The following is a 7,231-nucleotide window of genomic DNA, read 5'->3' as shown; positions in this document are numbered from 1 at the left end:
TGTGTGTGTGTGTGTGTGTGTGTGTGTGTGTGTGTGTGTGTGTGTGTGTGTGTGTGTGTGTGTGTGTGTGTGTGTGTGTTTGTGTGTGTGTGTGTGTCCAGTTAGATCCCTTCAAGTTAAAGAAAAACATAAAAACCTAATCTGAAATAAGTACTGGAGTCAATATAATCAACTGGGAATCTTTGAAGATGGTACCCAGCATGGCCATATTTAAATGAGTGGGAGCAATAAAAGAATGTGTCATAACAGAGAAAAGATATTTGTTGGAGGTGTCAGATTTTATGTGGTAGATGTAGCAAAACATCTAAATTTAATAGGATAAATGAAACCAGCTGAACTAATAATGAGGAGACGGGGTAAAAATCATGATTTATTATGAACTAATTTAAACTGAAATGATTCAAATAATGAAACTTCATGGAAAATGAGAATCCAAAATATATATTTAGCATTAAGCTAAAATTAGTAGTTGTCAGCAGATTTAGAAGTGAAAGAAAACTGAATTTAGAAATTTATTTAACCTAAATGTCTGAATTGAAATAATTGAAATTTAAGTTCTGCTTTTTTTTTTTTCCTTTTTTTTTTTTGTTCGTGGCTTAATGAGTGAAGGAATAACAGCACCAATTATAATTTTCAGACCCTCCAAGAGTAAGGGTGGGAAGGTGGTATTCTTCAGGTAAGAGATTAGGTTTGGATCTTTGAAACAAAGTAAACTCTGCTGAAGATAGCTAAGAGTCAGGAAGTGGGGATTTGACTGAGAAACAGATTAAGTCTATATAGTATGTGCAGGCATGGTTGTGTGGCTGAGAAGTTTGCTTCACAAAAACATGGTTTCAGGATCAATTCCATAATGTGGCACTTTGGGTTAGTGCAGAGCCAGCTTAGCAGCATGATAAACCCCCAGGAAAATCAATGCAATGGACCCTATAGTATTTATTTATTGACCCCAGGCAACAGCCCAGTGTGCCCATGCATTCAGATGGTACTGGGTAAGAGTCTTCTACTATAGTCCTCCTGAGCCAACCAAAGCCTTGTGAGTGGATTTAGGAGGCAAAAACTAAAAGAAACCCGTTGTGTGTGTGTATGCATGCAAGCATGTTTGTGCTTCCTTGTTTAGACATTGCACAAAATTGTAAATAAACATCATTGTTACACCAGCAGAATTTTTCATTTGCAATCTTCCATAAAAAATGCCCAACTGCTGTAATTTTATTGTCTCTCTTTCCTACCTCTCTATCCTCTTCCATTCCTAGTATGCATGATGAATATAGAGAGGGGGTAAGTATAGAAAAATGAGAGGATATCAAAGAGGTGAGGAAAGCAGCTGATAGAAACTTGACAGTAGATATAAATATGTGTGTATCATCGTGATTATTTCAATGCCCACTTTTCCATGCTTGCATGGGATGTATGAATTTATTGAGGCAGATTTTCTATGGCCTGGTGCACTTCCTGTCAACATCTCTTACTTGTTTCCAAGCATGGCCGGATATGTTTTCACAGAATATTTGAAATTAATAATATTCATTTACAGTAATCACAATGTCAAGTTAGGAACACACACACATACATATATACAAGATGCTTCCTTGAATCTCCATCTACCAAATTCACTCACAATTTGGTCATCTCAGGACTACAGTAGAAAACACTAGCCACAGAAGCTATACAGTGGGACTGAACCTGAAACCAAGTAGTTGGAAAGCAAACTTCTGAACCTCACAACCAAATCTATGCCTATATGGTATATAATTTAAAACATCACACATTCTGGAAATGCTACAAAAAAGATTCCCAACAACACAAGATGTGAGAAAAATTAAACTGGCTATTATGAGATTGATGGTAGGATCTGTTTATCAACAACCAGTATGACACAGCCTAAGCTAATGAGCCTCCTTCCCAGCTTCCATCACTACTATATATATATCATAGCTTCCATCATTCCCACCATATATATGGTATGTGTAGATGTTGTGTGTATATTTACACACACACACACACATTTAAGAATTGGATGCTCAAACCCATTTTATTTAATGAATCCACATTTGCGAAGTTGGATCTGCTCCAAATCTTTTCTCTTTTCTTCACATTCCTAACACAGTTCACATCTATAATTTTCATTCCAGAACTTTGCAAATTTTATTAAGAAATATTCACTTTATTTAATAGAGAAATTAAACCCATTTATAAGAAAGTTCTGAGAATAAAATCTTCAGAATTTGAATGCCAAACATGGTCCTTATGAAAGAGAAAAGTATTTATAATGCTATTCTGTGTGAGAAAACACAAAAATACCTGTTCAATGTCAAGCATTTTTTTTTTAAATGTCTGAACAATGTATGTCAATAATAGAAAATTAATTGACTATTGCTACCACTGTTTCTGTTGGTGACAGTCCAGCTTATCTTAAATAGCTATATATTATTATTACTAATGATTTAATTTGGATCATATGATAAGAGGACCACTCCTGGGTGAGCAAAGGCTCCATATGGTTTATTTGACTTACTACAAATATCAGCCAATTCTTCCTTTATATTATACTCATCAAACCAAAAAAAATAGTAATAATAGACAATATAGTCCAAGTTATAGTGTGTCTGAATAAACAACCTGATGGTCATGATTGGAATACATTTGATCACAGGCATACTAAATTTAGGTTAACCTGGGCTTAGTAACAATCACATTAAAACTGTATGGTTTCAAGTGATTTATCCAATGCCAGCTATAACTACATGCTTATGTTTCATTTTAATAGTGAATATTTTTGTCTTTCAGGAGGGAAAGATCTATGATGATGAATCATGTAATGGAATCATAAAACATGTGAACATGCAAACTGATGTTCCTACCTATTCCTTCATTGATCTACTTGAAATTACTGTATGACAAGAGTATTTCTTGCTAAATGGATTGAGAGAAAATGAATCACAGAAAAATAAAGAAAATATAAAAAAAGCAAGTTTTGTAATTTTCAAATAGATTTCATAAAGTAATTGGAAAAGCAAATACAAGAGGATGAGATCTTTATTTCATATATGAAGCTATGAAGATAGAAGCTGAGATAAAGATGTATATTTATGGCAAACAGTAAAGAAAAATCCATTAGTGGTTCGAGCCACTTATAGTTGTAGTTCTTGTTCTTGTTGTGCTGTGTTGTTGTTGTTGTGTTGCTGTTGTTTATCTCCCAAATTATCCCTGACTGAACAGACCTATGGTAAAAGAGATTTCCAAACATGACAATCTAGTTTTTTTTTTTTTTGTTTGTTTTTTTTCCAGACAACATCCGCCACTATTACATCTTAAATTCAGACATTGTATTGAAGAACTAAATTATCAAAAGATGTCCTTCCTCTTTTTAAGAGAGCAGAGTTTGAGTTGAGATAGATTTGGTTGTTCCTTCTATCTGATCAAGTGACCACAGAAAGGTTCCCATTTTAGACTGCTAATTATAATAGTCAATCTCATATCAACATTACACATATTGTAACAGAAGAGATCATTAATAGATCACTAATGATAACAGCTATTGATTTAACCTAGCACATATTTTAAGAGTCAAGAGCATTATCAAGTCAGTCACAATTAGTCATTGGTGCTGAAAAGCCTGCTACAGGCCGACATAAAGTCAATAGTGGTTAGTCATACATACATATGTGTTGAAACATACTGCTACAGCAGTCAGCATTATCAGATTCAGTAACGTTTACACAGTTGTGTAATGATAATATACAACTGTGACATCAACAAGCATTATCAACAAACAGTTACATCATTCAGTTATAACATTGCTATGAGAAATAGTTATTACAGTAGTCCATATTATCAAGGCATTTGAAGTAATAGTGCAAAGTATGGGATTAAATGCCTATACATTCAAACTTCAAATTCCTCTAACATTGAGCTCAACATTCACTTTTCTATAGTTGTTGAAATAACTGCCACCACTATGCAATAGGTAGGGGTAGAGGCCACTTCCATCGATTATATCCCTGAGATATACAGTATATACTACCACCATGCATTCTCTAGAAGAGTGCTTCTCAACTGGGGTTCATATGGTCCTTGAGGGTCCATATAAGATTTTGTCACTAAATTTTATCTGCAATAAATTGGTTATACTTTTACAATACACAAAATATTTTCATAATCTTTTATATACAATTCCTGATAATACTTAATTATAAAAATATTATAGCCTGAACAGGATAAACTACCCAGTTTATTAGCATTATCCTGCATTTGAGAATTTAAAATCACTTCTTTAACTTTCTAAGACATCTCAACGCTTCTAAAAGCAAACTTCGTGTGTTTGTTTACGTTCATCGTAATTTGAATTAAAAAATTTTTTTTTTTTTTTTTAAAGCATCAAATGGCTAAGAGGGTTCATCCAAGTAAAATAGGAATCAAAGTAGTCCATAGGTAAAAAAAAATGGTTCAGAAACACTGCTCTAGATGGAAGGAGGTGTTACTACCAACACACCACCCTGACACAATACATATTCTATCACTCTACCAATCTGATATTTTACCAACCCTACCAATCCACCACCATGATGCTCAAAAACCCCATTTCTACTAACCCACTCACATCTGACGCTCTACCGGTTCTACCACCCACCCCTTGATACTCTATCAGTTCCATCAACCTTCAGCATTTTCAATGTATTTGTAGCATTTGTAGGGAGAATTACATAGCAAGAGGTAAGTTCCTGGGCAGTTGAAACTATTTCATTTATTATTGACCTTGGGAAAGGCATGAATTTCACAACAACATACCATCTAAAAACAGAGTATATGCCAATACACAAAAAAAGCCCCAACATTATTGAGGTATTAGTTTCAAATCTGATAAAAAAATCAGCCCATTTCATTAACCCGAATTTAATGAAAATATACTAGCAATGTGGTTATAAGTGTATGCATATATGTGTGTATGCACACATATAGTGTATGCATGTGTGTAACACATGATCAATTAAGTTCTGGGAGCAACACAGAGCATTTCATTTCCACGTAACATAACACAGAGGAAATGAACTTAATATAAACTTGTGATGGCCAAGTTGGTAACGAATCACAATTTCTAATATGTTTGAAGGCTTTCTACTGAGCTTCTGATAAGATCCACTCTGTCTTAGTTCACCTAGCCAACTAGGAGATATATATGTGGTCACTCGACCTGCTAGAAATAGCAGCCAAATCTCCCTCAAATTTCACCTTACCAACTCCTGTGAAAAAAGGATATGCTGGATGTGACACTAGATTCATTGTACATAGAAAAAGATGGAAAGGTCATGACTGGAATACCTTTGATCATAGGCCTGCTCAGTTAAAGCTGAGCTGGGCTAAACAACAACAATATAACTATTGGTAAAAAAAGTATTAGGTCTGGGAATGCTACTTGTGAAATGATTAACATCCTATCCAGGAGGGGGAGCAATTTATCTTGCATCCACTTTGTGACACACACACACACATACATATATATATATATATATATATATATATATATATATATATATATATGACATAAATATACTTGGAGTAACAAATGGAGTGAATAAAGTGAGATGAGGCAACAAACTTTTCAAAGAAAGGGGAAAAGAGAGTGGGGGAAACATAGGAGAAGAGGACAACAAAGTATGAAATAGAAGCAAGGAAAAGTAACAATAGTAAATAGTAACAAGCAAACTGACTAAGAAACTGTTGAAGGAAGTCTGTCAGGCCTCTCAGAATAACAAGGCATGGCTATAATCTATAATAGTTGTCACTTGTCCAGCAAAACAAGCTCAGGTCCAATCAGATAGAAAATGAATTATTAAACAACAAAAACCCACATCTTATATATAAATGGCAATTTCTGTGTGCCTATTACCATCTTGATGTCCAAACCAGGGGACTAATCTTCACCAAACTTTGTATACATGTTGAACTAACATCCAGTTCAATTATAGGCTAATTAGATTTCAATAAAAATCAATAATGGACCAACTACGGGGGTTAAGCCATTACATGGTAAAATGAGAGGGGTGCAAAAGTGTTAGGTTCAAGGAAATGTGGCATAATGAGGGTGGATGATATCAGGGAAGAGGAGGAAAGAGGAAGAGATAGGCACACAGGGAATGTGAGAGACAGACAGAGAGGACGACAGACAGGGATATCTTCCATATATATAAAAGAGAGTTTGTGTGTGTGTGTGTGTGTGTGTGTGTGTGTGTGTGTGTGTGTGTGTGTGTGTGTGTGTGTGTGTGTGTGTGTGTGTGTGTGTGTGTGTGCATATCTTCCTTATGCATTCAAAAACTAAGTTGCTGATTTTGATGTATGGAGTATCAAAAGATTCAATAATTTTACAGCTGCCAAATAAACTTTATTTACATATTTGCATTACAAAAATTTTACATTATAATTTTTCTATAAGTCAACTATTGTAAACATTTTATACCACGATGACAACAACGTCACGTTTTCTATATGAGTGTATACCTTAAAAGACATCCATTTTTCCATATCTTATGACAAAATACAGTCACTCACTCTCTCTCTCTTTCTCTCTCACATACACATGCAAATGCACACATATATACAAAAAAGATGTATGCATATGTATTTATGTATGTGTATACGAAAGATGTGTGTGGTGAGACAGAGAAAGAGAGACCAAGTGGGTGTCACTTACACATACATGACAACACACACCTTCACTCACTCACTCACTCACTCACTCCCTCTCTCCCTCTCTCATGCACACATGTCCATTTCATATACACATAAATACATCTTTCACTTTCTCTTCTCTTTTACTTTCTGCTCTCTTCAAAACAAAGAAATAAAAAAAATTTTATGGAAATTAACAAATACATTCGAAAACTGAGTTGCCAATTTTGACATATGGGGTATCAAAAGATTCAGTAATCTTTCGGCTAACAAATAAACTTTATTTTCATTTACATATTTGCATTACAAAAATTTAACATTATAATCTTTCTATAATTCAACTATCCTAAACGACATTTTATACCACGATGACAACGATGTCACATTTTCTATATGAGTGTGTACCTTAAAAGCCATCCATTTTCTATGTTATGAGGAAATACAGTCAGTCACTTTCTCTCTCATATGCACATGCATACATACATACAAAAAAGATGTATGAGTATGTATTTTTGTATGTGTATATGAAAGATAATATGTGCGTGTGAGAGAGAGAGAGAGAGAG

The 7,231-nt window shown here is 34.3% G+C and overlaps 1 protein-coding gene and 1 long non-coding RNA gene across 5 annotated transcripts in view; one reads left to right on the top strand and one right to left on the bottom strand.

Moving 5' to 3' along the window:
* Positions 1-3,136, top strand: part of LOC128248150 (uncharacterized) — a 5,868-nt gene extending 2,732 nt beyond the window's left edge. Inside the window, exon 2 of the long non-coding RNA XR_008264438.1 lies at positions 2,788-3,136. This is a non-coding gene — a long non-coding RNA (uncharacterized LOC128248150). The remainder of the gene's footprint in view (positions 1-2,787) is intronic.
* LOC106871484 (uncharacterized) overlaps positions 1-7,231 on the bottom strand; it is a 167,078-nt gene that overhangs the window by 53,252 nt on the left and 106,595 nt on the right. The window lies entirely within an intron of this gene.

Source organism: Octopus bimaculoides, chromosome 6, assembly GCF_001194135.2.
Source record: "Octopus bimaculoides isolate UCB-OBI-ISO-001 chromosome 6, ASM119413v2, whole genome shotgun sequence".
NCBI lineage: Eukaryota > Metazoa > Mollusca > Cephalopoda > Octopoda > Octopodidae > Octopus > Octopus bimaculoides.
Note: the sequence above shows the minus strand (reverse complement) of the source record. Positions and strands in the feature narration are given on the sequence as shown.